The 17,930-nt window shown below is 37.9% G+C and overlaps 1 protein-coding gene and 1 long non-coding RNA gene across 24 annotated transcripts in view; both read left to right on the forward strand.

Moving 5' to 3' along the window:
* The window catches only part of ABI1 (abl interactor 1), a 152,256-nt gene that overhangs the window by 42,559 nt on the left and 91,767 nt on the right, over positions 1 to 17,930 (forward strand). The window lies entirely within an intron of this gene.
* LOC139080446 (uncharacterized) lies at positions 6,101 to 9,374 on the forward strand. The gene is made up of 2 exons (XR_011534964.1): positions 6,101 to 6,198; positions 9,257 to 9,374. It is a non-coding gene; the product is annotated as an uncharacterized lncRNA (long non-coding RNA).

Here is a 17,930-nt window from a genome sequence, read left to right on the forward strand (position 1 = left end):
GTAGATGTAATTCCATAAAAATAGTGTTGCTATGAAAAGTAAGGTAAAAATAATAGTTAAATGCTAATTTGGGGGCATTTAAACAGTGTGAATTTTGCGGGAGCTGTATGTTTTTTCCAATATCTTTTTGTGTTGATTGTAATTTTTATTGAAGTTATGGTTGGAGTTTAGAAAAAATAATAGTCAAACCCCAGAACTACAAACTTTTTAGACCTTGATGTTTAATAAAACACCAAGCTAAAAAATAAGAGATTTTTTTTGAAAGTACAACATTGAGAAGATGAGACTCTTGGAAAATGACAGTTGTAGGACTTTGTTTTTAAAGGAAATAGCTGACCTGATCATTTTAACAGTAAACATTAATTCCTTAGTAAGGAGACTTGAAGTTTTTTAGTGTTACCACTGTGTCAATCCAGATAATTACAGTTAACCCTGGATTTACTAATTTTCTCCATTTTACAAAATATTTTCTCAGAAGTAGTTGGTACTGAACTAATAATGTTTGTGAAGAAATTCTGAAAGCAAAACGAAATGTCCTAGGGAAAATAATGTGTGTTTGTTATCAAGTAGATTCTGATTTTCATCTGCATCTGTGCTTAGCAAGTTCAGCAGATGTCTGTGGAGTTGTGATTTATGTTGACTAAAGAATATTGGTAGGACCATCTCAAGTATAGCTTAAAATATAAGGAAATGAATTATGAGTCTTATTTTAGTAATTATTAGCATAGTAATTAAAAACTCATTACGGAAAATTTCGAACATACTCAGAAATGGAGAGAATAGTATAATGAACCCCCATATGTTCACCACCTAGCTTTAACAGTATCAACTCATGGCCAGTCTCCTTTCATCTGTTTTCCTCTCGTATCTCCCTGCCATTGTTGTAAAGCTCATCTTTGACGTATCATTTCATCATTAAATATTTTAATATGTATCTCTAAAGATGAAGCCTTATTAGATCTATTGCATTACTTCTGTATATGGGAAAAAAGCTAATGGATATTATGATTCATTTGTGACAAAAAAGAGTAGAGAGCTTTCAAATAGTTAATGTGTTTTTAATTTACAGCTAATTTTGTTAGTGATTCCTGTTGCAGGTTGATTGGAATTTAATTATATTATGTGCTTCATAATGAATTTTTTATCGAACTGTAATTCGTATAATATAAAACCAACCATTTTAAAGTGTACAGTTCAGTGATATTTAGTACAGTCACAGTGTTATCCAAACACTACCTTAATCTAGTTCCAGAACGTTTTCATCACCCCTCAAGAAAACCCCGTACCCATTAAGTAGTTCATCCCCTTTTCTACTCCTCTAGCACCTGGCAGCCACCAATTTGCTTTTGTCCCTGTGAATTTCTCTCTTCTATGTATTTCATATCAATGGAATTATACAATATGTGGCCTTTGCGTCTGGCTTCTTTTGCTTACATTAGCTAGTGTTTTTGAGGTTAATTCCCTTTGTAGTGTGTATTAGTACTTCATTCCTTTTTATGGCTGAGTAATATTCTACTGTATGGATATACCAAATTGTTCATCCATTCATCTGTTGATGGACCTTTGTGTTGTTTCTACCTTTTCGCTATTGTAGTAGCTAAATAGTGCAACTGTGACTATTCATGTGCAGTATTTGTTTGAGTGCCTGTTTTCACTTCTTCTGCATGTATACCTAGGAGTGGTTTGTAGTGGTATTTTGTAGTGAAATATATAATTATCTAAGTTTGCACTTAGATAATTTTGAGTTTATACTACACTGTACTGCAGTGTAATGAGGGAATCCCAGGCATGGACATATACTCAGAGTTTCAGTGTGAATTGCCAGAAATTAAGACTTGGAGCCTAATTTTTCACTTTATATATAAGCTTTATTTTTCCCCTTATTACCAAAGTAAGATTAAATAAAGTAATTGTACAAGTGTTAAACTTTCTAGAAATATGTATGATTTGGACAGGACAAGTCCCTTGTAATATCACTCCTTATGTACAGCCTTTAAAGAATGTATCTAAACTTTATGCTGTATAATTGATAAACTCATATTGTTTATACATGCTGTTTTAAGGCAGAAAGTATTTCAATCATAGTATATTTTAAAAACCAAAAAAATTTTAACAGTTCTGTGAGATTATCTAATTATCAAGTGACATGTGAATTATGCTCTTATTCAGAGCTTAGATGAAGTGTAGTGTGCAAGATGTGCAGTTGGATATTCTCAGCTGCTTTTAATTGGAGCAAATTTTTATTATTTATCTCCTTGAAACTTAAAGGGAACAAAAATACTATGTTAATGAAAAAGGATATTACTGAAAAACTTCAGTTTACCTTTAAGTCATTTGTTTCCTGAATGCTTTATATTTCATTCCTATTAGTCATTTCTACATGGTGTGATAAAACTACATTTGGTAAGTTTTATTTTTTCGTTTTGTGGAAAGGCAAGTGTGGTACTTTTTGAGAACTATTTCTGTTTGGGCCATGGGGAATTAATGCCCTCCACTTAAACAACAGAAATGCATATAATGCATCATAAGGAAAAAGATACTTTGTAGTTCAAATATTGGCAACTTAAGACTTGTAATGACAAATATTAAAGACGGCTGTGTAGTGGAAAGTGTTCATGAGTGCCATTTTATTTTTTAAAATTTTTTGGTAAGGAAGATTGTCTCTGAGGTAACATCTGTGGCAGTCTTCCTGTATTTTGTATGTGGGATGCCGCCACAACATGTGTTGATCAGTGGTATGTAGGTCCATGTCCAGGACCCGAACTGGCGAACCCCAGGCCCCCGAAGCAGAGCACACAAACTTAACTACTACACCACCAGGCTGGCCCCTCTAAGTGCCATTTGAAAATCATGGTTACCACTCAAAATGCACCCTCAACATAGCCCAGCAATCCCACTGTATTTTCCATGTTAGTTTATTCTTCTGCCTACCATAAATTGTTTTAAATTTTCTCTTTCCTTGTAAAATCTCTTTCTTTTCTCATCTTTTATTTCACAGAGAAAATAGACCTTATTATACGAGACATATAATTTCTTACCACTACATCTCCAGGCCTCCTGGCATCCTCCTCCATCCTACTCCCTTCTTGTTATAATGGAGGTGAAGTGTCCTTCTACCTAGCTGAGGTCAGTCGTTATCTTTGCTCTGGGTCCCATCCTCTCTTGCCTTTTCAGAAACCGCACCCTTCTTATATCTTTATTCCTTCTCTCTCTCCTGAAATTGTGTAGTCAGAATTGAAATATCTCAAGTCTCTCCCATATTAGAAAATTCCCCTTTGACTTCATCCATTATTCCTTCCTGCCCCCCAACCACCACTGATTTATCTGTAACAGGTCCTGTTGATGCTTCTTCCCAAATATCTCTTTAATTTGTCTGTTCCGTCTCCACTGTACCACCCCAGTGTAAAGCTTGGGCAGCTGCCTCCAGCTTCTAACTGTCTTCTTTACGTCACCACATATCCCTCTCTGACCATATCCCCATTATCCACACGGGTTCTTGAGTGGTACTTTGAAAATAGAAATCTGATCATGTCACTCCCCTGCTTAAAAATCCTTCAGTGATTCCCCATAAATAGACAGTCTCACAGTGAGACCTCAGAGGCCCTGTATAGAACAGTTCCTGTCTTTCTATCTTGCTGCATTCTGCCCGTTGCCCTCGTCTTGTCGCTCATACTGGCCTTTCAGGTTTTGAAATTGCATTCTTTTCTGCCTTTGCAAATGTTATTCTCTTTGACAAGAACTCATTCCTCTCAGCCTGAATATTACTCGTTTGTCTAGTCTTGTAGTTCAGATGAAGAATAACTATATTCTTTCATTCATTCTTCATTTAATAAAAATACTTTGAGTACCTACTATGTGTCAGGTACTATCCTAGGTCCCAGAAATAAAATCAAAGTCTCTACTCTAAGGAAGTTATTATAGAGAGGAAAGGACGGGTAGAAACACCAAAAAATAGGACTGTTTTCGATAGGGAGAAGTACTGTTTAGAAAATTAAATGAGGTGACAGAATACAAAAGATTAGGCTTGGGAAGGAGGTCTTCTTTAGCTAGGAAAGTTAGGACGTGGTACTCTGTGGAAGTGACGTCAGAGCCAAGACCTGGAAGGTGGATAGGGCATCTTCCATGTGAAGATCTAAGGAAAAGGGAAGTGCAAGACTCTGAGATGGGAAAAAGTTTTCTAGGGGTAATGTGGCTGGAGGGTAGTTAGTGAGAGGGAAGCTGGTGGGAAAGAGGTCAGAGAGCTGGTCAGGGGCCAGATTACATAGGGCCTTGAAGGCCTTAAAAAGAGGCTGGATTTTATTCTAAATGTATCATTAGAGTACTTGATTTACTTTTTAAAAGAATCATTCAGACTGCTGAGTGGTGAACATACTGAAGGGAAGGCAAGAGAATAATCAGCCAGCAGGGGAGGGTATTGTAGTAGTCCAGGCAGGAAATGACAATCGCTTGTACTTAGCAGTGGGGTGAGGAATTGAGGGAAGAGGTTGGTTTTTTTTAAGGCAGAACTGAACAGGACTTATTGGTGGATTGGCTGTGGGGTGTGGAGGAAAGAGAAGAACCTAAGGATGACTCCTAGTTTAAATTTCTTTCCTGAGCCTGTCAGTGGATGTGGCAGCCCATGGGCAGGAGAACATCCAGAGGACTGTTGTGGACGTGTTAGTATGAGATACCTATTAGACAACCAAATAGACAAGCCAGATAGTCTTCTGGAGCTTAGGGAAGAGTCGGAGTTGGAGATCAACGTTTAGGAGTCATCACAGAATAGATCAGCACTGTCCAACAGAAATATAACGTGAGCCACATAGATAATTTAAAATTTTTCTAATGGCCACACTAAAATAAGTATGAAGAAACAAGTTGAAATTAATTTTCTTAACATATTTTATTTAACCCAGTGCCTCCAAAATTATTTGTTTCAATAAGCAGTCAACATAAATAGTTTATTAATGAAATATTTTGCATTCTTGTTTTGGTACTAGGCCTTTGGAATCTGATGTGTATTTTATGCTTATAGCACATCTTAGTTGGGACATGGATAGTGAAAAACTGGTAGGATTAGTGGGTAGGAAGTCCTGTGATAGCAAAGGATAGTTGAAATTGAGGTGCTAGAGTAAACTGCAGAGATAGAAGTTGGGTGTTTAGAAGTCTAGATTTTTGGAAGTGGTATAATTATTAGTGATGACCATGGGAGTTTTTGACGGTGGTGAAGAAAAAAATTGAGTTCAGGAGGTCAGGTGGCTGAGAGGCAAGGGTTTTTGGTGGATTATCTGAGTGAATGTTGCCATCACGAGAATAATGATAGAAAGAGTGGTGAATTAGTGAGCTAGAAGCTAGTGTCCTTAGTGAAGGAGGGGGAGAGATGAGGATTGGTGGGTGACCATAATAAGGAGGTTACTTCCTTAGAGACCTCTTCCCTATCCCACCAGGTGAGTTTATACCCTGTTACGTCCTTCCATAGAATTCTATCTGTTTCCTCTGTAGTGCTCATTATACCTGTGTGACACTTGATGCTGGTCTCCAAGAAAGCAGGACCAAGTTTGTCCTGTCTATTTCCACATATTCGGTGCCTCCCCAGTGCCTGGCATGTAAGCTCTCAAAAGTTTACATGAACTGTACAAGGAATCTGGAAGCTTGGGTCTGGTTCTCTTTCTATCATGAATTAGTTGTATTTTAACCAGCCTTTACTCTTTTATCTTCTATAAGATGAGTTTGGACTAGATTATGTCCAAAGTGACAATTCTAATGGTTTTTAGTAGAGTTTGTTTCTATGACTTGCAGCCATACAATTCTGATATTTTTATTAGGGTTTGTTTCTGAGTTCTTCAATTTCCTCTAAAAAAATCTCTGATTTACTTATACTTATTCCTTCTGTTTTGTTGTTAGCAAATGTTACATTTAATTGTTTACTTTGTTGTAAGTAATATACCAAAACAATGAATTGGTTGTTCAGGAAATGATTTAAATCAAGTAGTTATGAACTATGATTCCTCCTAAACATTCTTAAAAGCTTTTTATTCAAATCCATTTTTCTAAGTTTTACTGAAGAGAGGAAATATAGGTGAGGATGTGTTTAATTAGAATATCTTTGTCTTTATCCTTTCAGTAATTTTCTATAGTGTGGATCAACAGTACTGAAACTGAAGGTCTCAGGCTCCTTTATGCTCTTGAAAAGTATTGAGGACCCCAAAGAACTTTCAGGTGTGTTATATTCGTCGGTATTTACTGTATCAGAATTAAAACAGAAGTTTAAAAAATTTATTAATTCATTTAAAATAACACGAATGGGTTTATTATTGTTAACATAAATAATATATTTTCTGAAAAATAACCGTAGTTGGGGGCTGGCCCTGTGGCCGAGTGGTTAAGTTCACGTGCTCCGCTGCAGGCGGCCCAGTGTTTCGTTGGTTCGAATCCTGGGCGCGGACATGGCACTGCTCATCAAACCATGCTGGGGCAGCGTCCCACATGCCAGAACTGGAAGGACCCACAACGAAGAATATACAACTATGTACCGGGGGGCTTTGGGGAGAACCAAGAAAAAAGAAATCTAAAAAAAAAAATAATAACCGTAGTTGTCCAAAACAAAAAAGTTGACTGAAAAAAGTGGCGTTGTTTTACATTGTTCATATCTGTTTAGTGACTGGCTAATAGAGGACAGCTAAATTCTCCTGTCTGCTTCTGCATTCAACCTGTTGTAATATTTTATTTTGAAATATATGAGAGAATCTGACTTCATACAGTTATGTAGTTGGAAAGGGAGGAAGATTTTAATAGGCTGTGCATATAATTGTGGGTAATTTTCTTTGATACTACATCAAAACTCGGCAGATAGTGGTTTCTTAAAGGTAGGTTGCAAGGTAGACGCTGAAACCGTATCAGTGAATGTTAAAAATTGTTGTGTTGGTCATTTGGAAAATATTTCTTCACTGAGTTATGTAAATCTTCTGAATGTTGACACATTTCATTTTACAATATGAAAACAGTCACATTCATTAATATCACTACAGGTTTTATCAGAAGAGTCTGTAAGTATTGAAAAGCTTCCAACCTAATATTGATGGATACAAGTTTTCCAAAATTCTAATTATTGCTTGAAAGCTCAAGTTTTGCTATTGGCAACAAATACTGCCACTTATTTTTCTTGAAGTGATAGGCTCTCTTCGTTCATTTTTAGGTAAATGTCTACCAAATACCCAAGCTGAATAACCATAGTTTGTCAGTTGTCTTTTGAAGTTGCGATGAAGTAATTTTTGAAGTTCCATGGAGAAGTGGGTTATTCAGCTTGCAAATAAATTGCACAAGTGCTTTTTCCTACAGGCAACCATCATACTTAGTATGCAGCAGAAGTGCTTTTTGTATACTTCCCATTTTGACACACAGAATATTAAAAGACATCTTAAGAGCCAAGATTTAGTAAAATTAGTATTTTTTCCTGCTTCATCAAGAACATTTTTAAGTGAAACTGGCTTTGTTTTTCTTCCTGTGGGTGGTTGGCAGTAAAGAACTCAGTGACTACTAGCTGCTGGTACAGTTGGTGACACTGCCTTGATTCATGCTCAAAGGGTAGGAGTTTACTCAGTTTTGCTTTTGCACCATCAGTGCAAATGTCAACACAGAAAAGAAGGCAAATAACGTTAGTAGTAGTATGAAAATAGTTTTGGCCTTGTGAACTCCTGAAAGGGTGTTAGGTATAAGAGTCTGAATTTTATTTTATTTATTTGTGTATTTATTTTTAAAGATTAGCACCTGAGCTAATAACTGTTGCCAATCTTTTTTTTCTTTTCTTCTCCCCAAAGCCCCCTAGTATATAGTTGTTGTATATTCTAGTTGTGAGTGCCTCTGGTTGTGCCATGTGGGACGCTGCCCCAGCATGGCCTGATGACTGGCGCCGTGTCTGCACCCAGGATCCGAACCAGCAAAACCCTGGGCTGCCAGAGCGGACTGTGGGAACCCAATCACTTACTTGGCCACGGGGCCGGCCCCAAGAGTCTGAATTTTAAATATCACTGTATAGCACAAAGTGTTTTGGGCATCTCTGACGAAAATAGCCTGAGTAATACTTTATACAAATTTAAAACTCCTTGTGTAGGAATTCTCTTAGCATAGCATATACTATGTTAATTGTTTTGGATAGTTTTCTATATTCTGGGTCTTACTATTGCTCTACTTATTTCACTTCTCAGTAACACTGATTTTGAAATAGTTTGAAAAGTTTCATCTATCTGTTGTCTCCCAGTTTTACCCGTGCTAATAATTTAGTAATTTGCTTGAATAAATTTATTTGATTAATAGGAAGTTGTTCAAATTAGATGATTTTTACAAAGAGTATGAAATACTGATTTTAATTTTAAAATGATGTGGTAATCATTTAATTTGTGTGTGTGTGTAGGATTGGCCCTGAGCTAACATCTGTTGCCAATCTTTCTCTTTTTGCTTGAGGAAGATTGTTGCTGAGCTAACATCCGTGCCAATCTTCCTCTGTTTTATTTGGGATGCCGCCATAGCGTGGCTTAATGAGCGGTGCTAGGGCCACGCCCAGGATCCGAACTCAGAGGGGAGCACGCAAACTCAACCACTATGCCGCCAGGCCGGCCTTCATTTAATTTATTTTTAATTTGAATATGTTCCACATTTGAATTGAAGAAGTCTGTTGTTGATATTATCCCTAGTACATATCTTGCTTTTCTGTGCTAATGTATTTATGTCTTAAAATAATAAAAATAACCCAACTAAAGTGGGAGAAAGGGACAAAAAAATGGAGGATATGTTTTTGTTTTAACTGTTTCTCTGGCATTTTCCTCCTCATTTTATATATTTTTATGCTTTTTATGAAAAAAGTCTTTGGATTAATTCAGCTCCATGTTTCATTAAAATTAATATTTAATTAATAGTTAATAATACTTAAATTTTACTTGGAATTGTGGGAAGACAAGCTAGTGATACTCCCCTTCTTTCTGAATAATCAGAGAATATCATAAAGATCCCAAAGAAAACTGGCAAAATTTTATGGGATCCCTTTGGAGCCGTAGGAGTTCCAAAGGAAATGCTCAGTAAAATGAAATATGCATAGTTGTATGTAACATACTTCACAGTATGTCAGAAGATATTAGTTTGTCACCTATTCAGCAACTTTTTCCTGCTTATTATATGCCAGGGTGTGTTTTGTGAATCAGATGTAATCTCTGCCCTTAAGAGATTTACAGTCTGCCTTTCCCACTAATCAAATAAATCACATACTATAATAAATTTTATCTAGGGAAGTACATGTTGACATGAGAGTGTATATCAGGTGCCACCACCTAGCCTGGCATGTTGAAGTAATGTTGGAGTTGAGATCTGGAGATCTGAAGGGGAAATATATTTTAACCGAGAAATTTTGAGAGAAAGAAGAAGAGTGTCCCTACCAGAGGGAACAGAGGAACATTGCATGTACAGACCCAAAGGTGAGTGAAAGCAGAGTGACTTTGAACAAGTTATAGACCTGTGTGCTTTAGAGTATGGCGAGCGCAGAGGGGAGCGTGATCGTGAGGAGTTAGGTAGGGACCAGATCAGATAAGGCTTTATAGGCGGTGTTAAGGATATTGGTCTTTGGGCTGGCCCGGTGACGCAGTGATTAAGTTCACAGGTTATGCTTCTCAGCAGCCTGGGGTTTGTGGACATGACACCGCTTGGCAAAAGCCATGCTGTGGTGGGCGTCCCACGTATAAAGTAGAGGAAGATGGGCATGGATGTTAGCTCTTCCTCAGCAACAAGAGGAGGATTGGCAGTAGTTAGCTCAGGGCTAATCGCCCTCAAAAAAAAAAAAAAGGATGTTGGTCTTTTAAGACATTGAAAGTTTTAAGCAATGGAATGACATTATCATTTTTACTTTTTAAAAAGGTTATTTGTGTTGTGGATTGAAGAACAGATTGGAAGGAGGCTTGAGTACAGACTGGAAGGAGCTCCAGAGGAGATGGGGGGAGGCTAGTCTAGAGGTGGTGGTGAATTATTGAAACTCTCTAGCGTGCGGAACCATTGTAGTAAGCTGTGACTCCTTGTCTTTCTTTTCCAGAAAGAGGAGTGTTCGTGGCTATAGGGATGTGTTAGACAGAAGTAGTTCAACAAATAATTATTTGACACTCAACAAAAGTTATTAATTGCCTACTCTGTGAAAGACTATGCTGGGAACTGTGATGCCTGTATGATATGTAATATAGTTATGTAAAAAATCATTGAATGATAGAAGATTATAAAGCCTTAAATATAAGGAAGAAAAAGGAAGAAAAAATCTATTTATAGTACTTATATTTAAATGAGGAAATGTTCTGTATAGAAGAAAATAATTGTTATTTTTGAAAGGGTTTTAATTTTAGTTTCGGCAGTCAGTATTTTGCTTACAGAAGGAAAAAATAACAAGCAGCATTTTTTTTTAACTTTTTATTAAGATTATGATAGTTCACAACCTTGTGAAATTTCAGTTGTACATTATTGTTAGTCATGTTATAGGTGCACCACTTCACCCTTTGTGCCCCCACACCCCCTTTCCCCTGGTAACCACCAATCAGTTCTCTTTGTCTGTATGTTTAACTTCCACCTATGAGTGGAGTCATACAGAGTTCGTCTTTCTCTATCTGGCTTATTTCACTTAACATAATACCCTCAAGGTCCATCCGTGTTGTTGTGAATGGGACGATTTTATCCTATTTTGTGGCTGAATAGTATTCCATCATATGTATATACCATATCTTCTTTATCCAATCATAAGTTGATGGGCACTTAGGTTGCTTCCACGTCTTGGCTATTGTAAATAATGCTGCGATGAACATAGGGGTGCATGGGGCTTTTGGAATTGCTGATTTCAAGTTCTTTGGGTAGATACCCAGTAGTGGGATGGCTGGGTCATAAGGTATTTCTATTTTTAACTTTTTGAGAAATCTTCCATACTGTTTTCCATAGTGGCTACACCAGTTTGCATTCCCACCAACAGTGTATGAGGGTTCCTTTTTCTTCACAACCTCTCCAACATTTGTCACTTATTGTTTGGGTTATTTTTGCCATTCTAAGAGGTGTAAGGTAATATCTTAGTGTAGTTTTGATTTGCATTTCCCTGATGACTAGTGATGATGAGCATCTTTTCATGTGTCTATTGGCCATCCGTATATCTTCTTTGGAGAAGTGTCTGTTCATGTCCCCTGCCCATTTTTTGATCGGGTTGTTTGATTTTTTGTTGTTGAGCTGTGTGAGTTCTCTGAGTGTTTCCCTCGTCTGAGGAGTTACGGTGTCTGAAAAGATCCTTTTGATACTGATGTCAAAGAGTGTACTGCCTATATTCTCTTCTGGAAGCTTATTGTTTCAGGTCTAATCTTTAGGGCTTTGATCCATTTTGAATTTATTTTTGTGAATGGTGAAAAAGAATGGTTAATTTTCATTCTTTTACATGTGGCTGTCCAGTTTTCCCAGCACCATTTGTTGAAGACTTTCTTCTCTCCATTGTATGCCCTCAGCTCCTTTGTTGAAGATCAGCTGTCCATAGATGTGTGGTTTTATTTCTGGGCTTTCAGTTCTTTTCCATTGATCTGTGACCTGTTTTTGTACCAGTGCCATGCTGTTTTGGTTGGTAGTAGCTTTGTAGCTTTTGTAGCTTTGTAGTATGACAAGCAGCATTTTTTAAAAAAAGAGCATCTAAGTAATTAGTACGTTCCTATGAAAGATTCAAGTAGTCTAATTATATTAAATGCAAAACCTAAAATTCCCCTTTTTTCATCTTCTGCCCATACTCCTGCTCATCTTCTACCCTAAAGTTTGTTTTACATTATTCCACTTTTTGCACAAAGGTTTGGGAAGATTCGTCTGGCATTGGTGCAGGATGGATTACTGAAGGGACAGACTGGATGCCGAGTGACCAGTTAGAGAACTGTTATATTGGTCCGGATGTAAAGAGTATTTCTTGAATTGAGATAGCTCCGGTTTAGATTGACAAGGAAGGAATAGATGCAAGAGAAGTAAGAATCAGAAGCCTTGGTGAAGGAGATGTTGGTGATTAGGGAGAGGGAGAACTCAAAGTTGGCTTATTTTACCTGCATCCGTGCTCCTCCAGCATAAGCTAATACACCTACAGAAGTAATTTGCAGTCACAGAAGTGACTCTGTAGACCCTCTCTTTTTCAGCCCATAGAGCACAGTTGGTTCCGACGCTTTCCAGCTTTTACTCCTCCACAAGTGAAGTGATTGGCAGAGCAGTGGGTTGGAAAATAGGAGTAAGGCTTGACTGTTAGCTGGCTGTGTGGGCAGAAGCCGGGAGAGGGAGGAAGGAGAGGAAAGGAACTCCAAGGTCTCTGACTGTATACTATTATGGCATGAGGTTGAGGTGCAGTTTTCTCCTTCTAATGTTTATTTTGATGTTCTGTCCTAATCTTCTGTATTAGAGGTTGTTGGCATTTTTATAAATACTTTCAAAATGTATGTGACTTATATGTGGATTGAGAACTGTCCCTTTAAAAAGGGACTGTTGGAGAGAAATCTAAGAAGAGTGCAGTGTTTGGGGGTTTCAGGGAAGGCTTCTCATAAAGGGTGAGTTTAGCTGAGTGATACGTTTAAAGAGTTAAGGGGAAGGGGAGGTTGGGCAGCAAGGGATCCAGGCAGTAGGAACAGTGTGTATAGTAAAGCATGTTTGAGAGAGCTGCAAGTTGTTTGCTTTTGATAGTGTCCTATGTAAGGAGGGTAGTGGAGGAGCTGAGGTCTCAGTCAAAAATATACCTGAACTGCTGTCGTTAAACTGTAGTAAACCAGTTCAGTGTTTCCCACATCACAAACAGAGAAACCATGTTTTACGTTTAAGACTGGTAAGATGAAATTGTGCTTTTGCTATGTCCTGATATATATTCTCTTCCTTTGTCTAGACACATTTGGCATAATCAACAGAAAGTATTGACTAAGTAGGTAAATGCAGGAGAAATGAGTTATAGAGCTGAATAAATCATTTTTATATGAACTAAGTGTCATAACTTGGGAACTGCTTGCATTAGTGGATTTATTATTAGTGTTTATTAATAATGTCGTGGAATATAGAGCCACTTATCTCCGATTCAGTTGTGCATTTCTTCTACCCATCCTTACTCCCCTCCCATTACGCATCTCCCCAAAAAAGAAAGACAGCATGGTACTATCTATATGAAAATCTTGCCACTCTTGGGGTTTTTGTTTTGTTTTTGAGTGGAGAGGTGAGGCGATGTAAGGCCAGAGGAGTAAATGACATATTTACATCACTGAGAAGAACTGCAATAAAACATTCCTTTCACAGTCAGACAGAAGTCTTAGAAAAAGTTTGCTTCCATCACGATATTCTGGGGCCGGCTGGGTGGAGCAGCAGTTAAATGCACACGTTCCGCTTCGGTGGCCCGGGGTTCCCTGGTTCAGATACTGGGTGTGGACGTGGCACTGCTTGGCACGCCATGCTGTGGTAGGCATCCCACATGTAAAGTAGAGGAAGATGGGCATGGATGTTAGCTCAGGGCCAGTCTTCTTCAGCAAAAAGAGGAGGATTGGCAATAGTTAGCTCAGGGCTAATCTTCCTCCAAAAAAACATGTTTTGACCTCATGGATACTATAAATCATACAAGAATCTTGTTTATCTTTGTGGATTTGTGGAGATCAGAGCCAGGCTTAAGGCTCCAATTTATTATGTAGTTCTCTGTGGTCTCTGTGGTCTGTGTATTAATGTCCTGCCTTTATCTTTGGTATTATTGGATATCCTGATTTTTATCTTATATATTTTCCTGTTTTTTTTTTAATGAAATCTTTTCTATTTTTATTTGTTTATTTATTTTTTGGTGAGGAAGATTGTCCCTGAGCTAACATTTGTCGCCAGTCTTCCTTGTTTTGCTTGAGGAAGATTGTCCCTGAGCTAACATCTGAGCCAGTCTTTTTCTATTTCATATGTGGGACGCCACCACAGTGTGGCTTGATGAGCAGTGTAGGTCTGTGCCCTGGATCCAAACCTGGAAACCCTGGGCCGCTGAAGTGTAGTGCATGAACTTAACCACTACACCACTGCCCTGGCCTCTATTTTCCTCTAGTATTGTACACATTTTTGTACTGACATAGTAGTAGCTAGTGGCCCTACCCTAGACCAATGAAATTGTAATCTTTTTAGGTGAAGGTGAGAGTTAGGTGGGGTCCAGGGCTCTAGAAAATTTTTTAAAAGCTCACCAGGTAGTGTTGATGTCCACCAAGGCTTGGGAATCACTGTTCTGGAACAGGAGGAGGTGGTATTTTCAGCAAAGGGCCAGATAGTAAATATTTTAGGCTTTGCAGACACTGTAGTCTGTCACAACTACTCAACTCTGCCATTGTAGTAAGAAAGCTATAGATGGTATGTAAATTTAACAAGTGTGGCTGAGTTCTAATAAAACTTTGTCTGCAAAAATGAGGCAAGTGTTTGGCCTGAAGGTCATAGTTTGTTGAGCCCTGATTTACAGCCTGAAAATTAGTTACTGTGGTTTACTGCTGATGGACCCAAACTGTGTTTGAGCTAACATACCAAGCTGAATGCACTTCTTTCTTTCTTTTGTTTTGTTTATAGACCATTTTTTAGAGCAGTTTTAGGATCACAGCAAAATTGAGTGGAAGGTACAGAGATTTCCCATCTACCCTCTGCCCCTGCATATGTATAGCCTCTCACCTTATCAGCATCCCCCACCCGGCTGGTGCATTTGTTACAATTGATGAACCTACATTGACACATGATTATCACCCAGTGTCCATAGTTTACTAGTTTACGTAGTTTAGGGTTCACTCTTGGTGTCCTGTGTTTTCTGGGTTTTGACAAAGGTGTAGTGACGTGTATCCACCATCGTAGTATCATACAGAGTAGTTTCACTGTCTTAAAAATCCTCTGTGCTCCACTTATTCATCCCTCCTTCTCTCCTAGCTCCTGGCAACCTGTGATCTTTTTACTGTCTCCATAGGTTTGCTTTTTCAAGAATGTTGTACACTTGGAGTCATATGGTCTGTAGCCATTTCGTATTGGTTTGTTTCACTTAGTAATATGCATCTGAGGTTTCTCTGTGTCTTTCATGGCTTGTGATAGCTCATTATATTTATATTTATATATATATCTATTGTGTGGATGTACCACAGTTTATTTATCCATTCGCTGACTAAAGGACATCTTGGTTGTTTCCAAGTTTTGGCAATTATGAGTAAAAGCTGCTGTAAACGTTCCTGTTTAGGTTTTTGTGTGGATGTAAGTTTTCATCTCCTTTGGGTAAATGAAAGGAGCGTCATTTCTGGTCTTTTGTATGGTAAGAGGTTGTTTAGTTTTGTAAGAAATTGCCAAGCTGGCTTCCAAACTGGTTGTACCATTTTGCCTTCCCACCATTAATGAATGAGAATTCTAGTTGCTCCATATCCTTGCCAGAATTTCGTATTGTCAGTGTTCCAGCTTTCGGCCATTCTAATAGGTGTGTAGTGATATCTCATTGTTGTTTTAATTTGCATTCCCCTGATGACATAGATGTGGAACATCTTTTTGTATGCGTCTCTGCTATCTTTGTATCTTTGGTGAGGTGTCTGTATGGTCTTTGGCTCACTTTTTAATTGCCTCGTTTGTTTTCTTCTTCTTGTGTTTTAGGAGTTCTTTGTATATTTTGGATAACAGTCCTTTATCAAGTATGTTTTGCAAATATTTTCTCCCAGTCTTCGTCTTTTCATTCTCTTGACGGTGCCTTTTGCACTGCAGAAATTTTTATTGTTAATGAAGTCCAGTTTATCAATTCATTCTTTCGTGGATTATGCCTTTGGTGTTCTATCTAGAGTCATCACCAAAGCCGCATCATCCAGATTTTCTCCTGTGTTATCTTCTAGGAGTTTAATAGTTTTGTGTTTTACGTTTAGGCAGGTCTGTATTCCATTTTAGGTTCATTGTTGAGAAGGCTGTAAGGTCTGTGTTTACGTTAAGTTTCTGCATGTGGATGTCCAGTTGTTTCAGCACCATTTGTTGAAAAGATGTTCTTTGCTCCATTCTATTGCCTTTGCTCCCTTGTGGGACAATTGACTATATTTTTGTGGGCCCATTTCTGGCTTCTCTGTTCTGTTCCATTGATCTATTTGTCTATTCTTTTGCAAATACCACAATGTCTTGATTACTGTGGATTTATAGTAAGTCTTGAAGTTGGGTAGTGTCAGTCCTCTAACTTTGTTCTCAAAGTTGTGTTCAGTATTGTATTGTCTATTCTGGATCTTTTGCCTCTCCATATAAACTTTATTAATTTTTTCCAGCTTTATTGAGTTATAATTGACATATAACATTGTGTAAGTTTAATGGGTACAACATGATGATTTGATGAAGTGTATACATTATAGAATTAACCCCTCTATCAGCTCACATAATTACTGTTTTGTTTTGTGGTGAGAACATTTAAGATCTATTCTCTCAGCAACTTTCAAAAATATAATACAGTATTGTTAACTGTTGTCACCATGCTGTATATTAGATCCCCAGAAGTTATTCATTTTGTAACTGGAAGTTTGTACCCTTTGGGACCACCCCCTCGGAACTACCATTCTACTCTCTGTTTCTATGAGTTCAGCTTTTTAAGTTCCACATATAAGTGATATCATATAGTATTTATCTTTCTCTGTCTGACTTAGCATAATGCCCTCAGAGTCCATCCATGTTGTCGCAAATGGCAAGATTTCCTCTTTCTCATGTCTGGAACAGATAATCCATTGTGTATGTGTGTGTGTGTGTGTTTATCACATCTGCTTTATCCATTCATCTGTAGACTGACGCTTAAGTTTCTTTCCCTGTCTTGGCTATTGTGAATAATGCTGTGGTGAACATGGAGTGTGTATATCTCTTTGAGATCCTGATTTCACTTTCTTTGGATGTATACCCAGAAATGGGGTTTTTGGATCATATGGTAGTTCTATTGTAAATTTTTTTGGAAACCTCCATACTGTTTCCTGTAGTGGCTATACCAGTTTACATCTTACCTCCAGTGCACAAGGGTTCTTTGTTCTCCACATCCTTACCAATGTTTGTTATCTTTTGTCTTTTTGATGATAGCCATTCTAAGATGTGTGTGAGGTGTGGTTTTGATTTGCATTTCCCTGGTGATTAGTGATGCTGAGCATCTTTTCATGTACTTGTCAGCCATTTGTATGTCTTCTTTGGAAGAATGTCTGTTGAGGTCCTCTGCCCATTTTGACATAGCAATTTTTTTTTTTGCTACTGAGTTGTGAGAGTTCCTTATGTATTTTGGATGTAACCACTTGTCTGATAGATGGTTTACAAATATTTTTTCCTACTCTGAAGGTTGCCTTTTCAGGTTGTTGATTGTTTCTTTTACTGTACTGTAATTTTTTGGTTTGATATAGTCCGACTTAGTTTCACTTTTGTTGCTTGTGTTTTGGTTGTCATATCCAGAAAATCATTGCCAAGATCAATGTCGGGGAGCTTTCCCCCTATGTTTTCTTATAGGAATTTTATGGTTTCGGGCCCTAACATGTAAATCTTTAATTGTTTTTTAGTTAAATTTTTTTTTTCCCTGAGGAAGATTCACCCTGAGCTAACATCCTCTGCCAATCTTCTTTTTCTGTGTGAGCTCCCACCGCGGCATGGCCACTGACAGATGAGTGATGTAGGTCCGTACCTGGGAACTGAACCTGGGCCGCCAAAGTGGAGCGTGCCAAACTTAACCCGTGGGCCACTGGGACTGGCCCCTTTTTGAGTTAATTTTTGTGAGTGCTGTAAGCTAGGAGTCTAATTTCATTCTTTTACATGTGAATATCCAGTTTTCCCAATAGCATTTGTTGAAGAGAATATCCTTTCCCAATTGAATATTCTTGGCTCCTGTGTCAAATATTACTTGGTCATATATGCGAGGGTTTATTTCTGGGTTCTGAATCCTACTTTGTTGGTCTATGTGTCTGTTTTTATGCCAGTATCAT

The sequence above is a fragment of the Equus przewalskii genome, chromosome 30 (assembly GCF_037783145.1).
Source record: "Equus przewalskii isolate Varuska chromosome 30, EquPr2, whole genome shotgun sequence".
NCBI classification, from domain to species: Eukaryota; Metazoa; Chordata; class Mammalia; order Perissodactyla; family Equidae; genus Equus; species Equus przewalskii.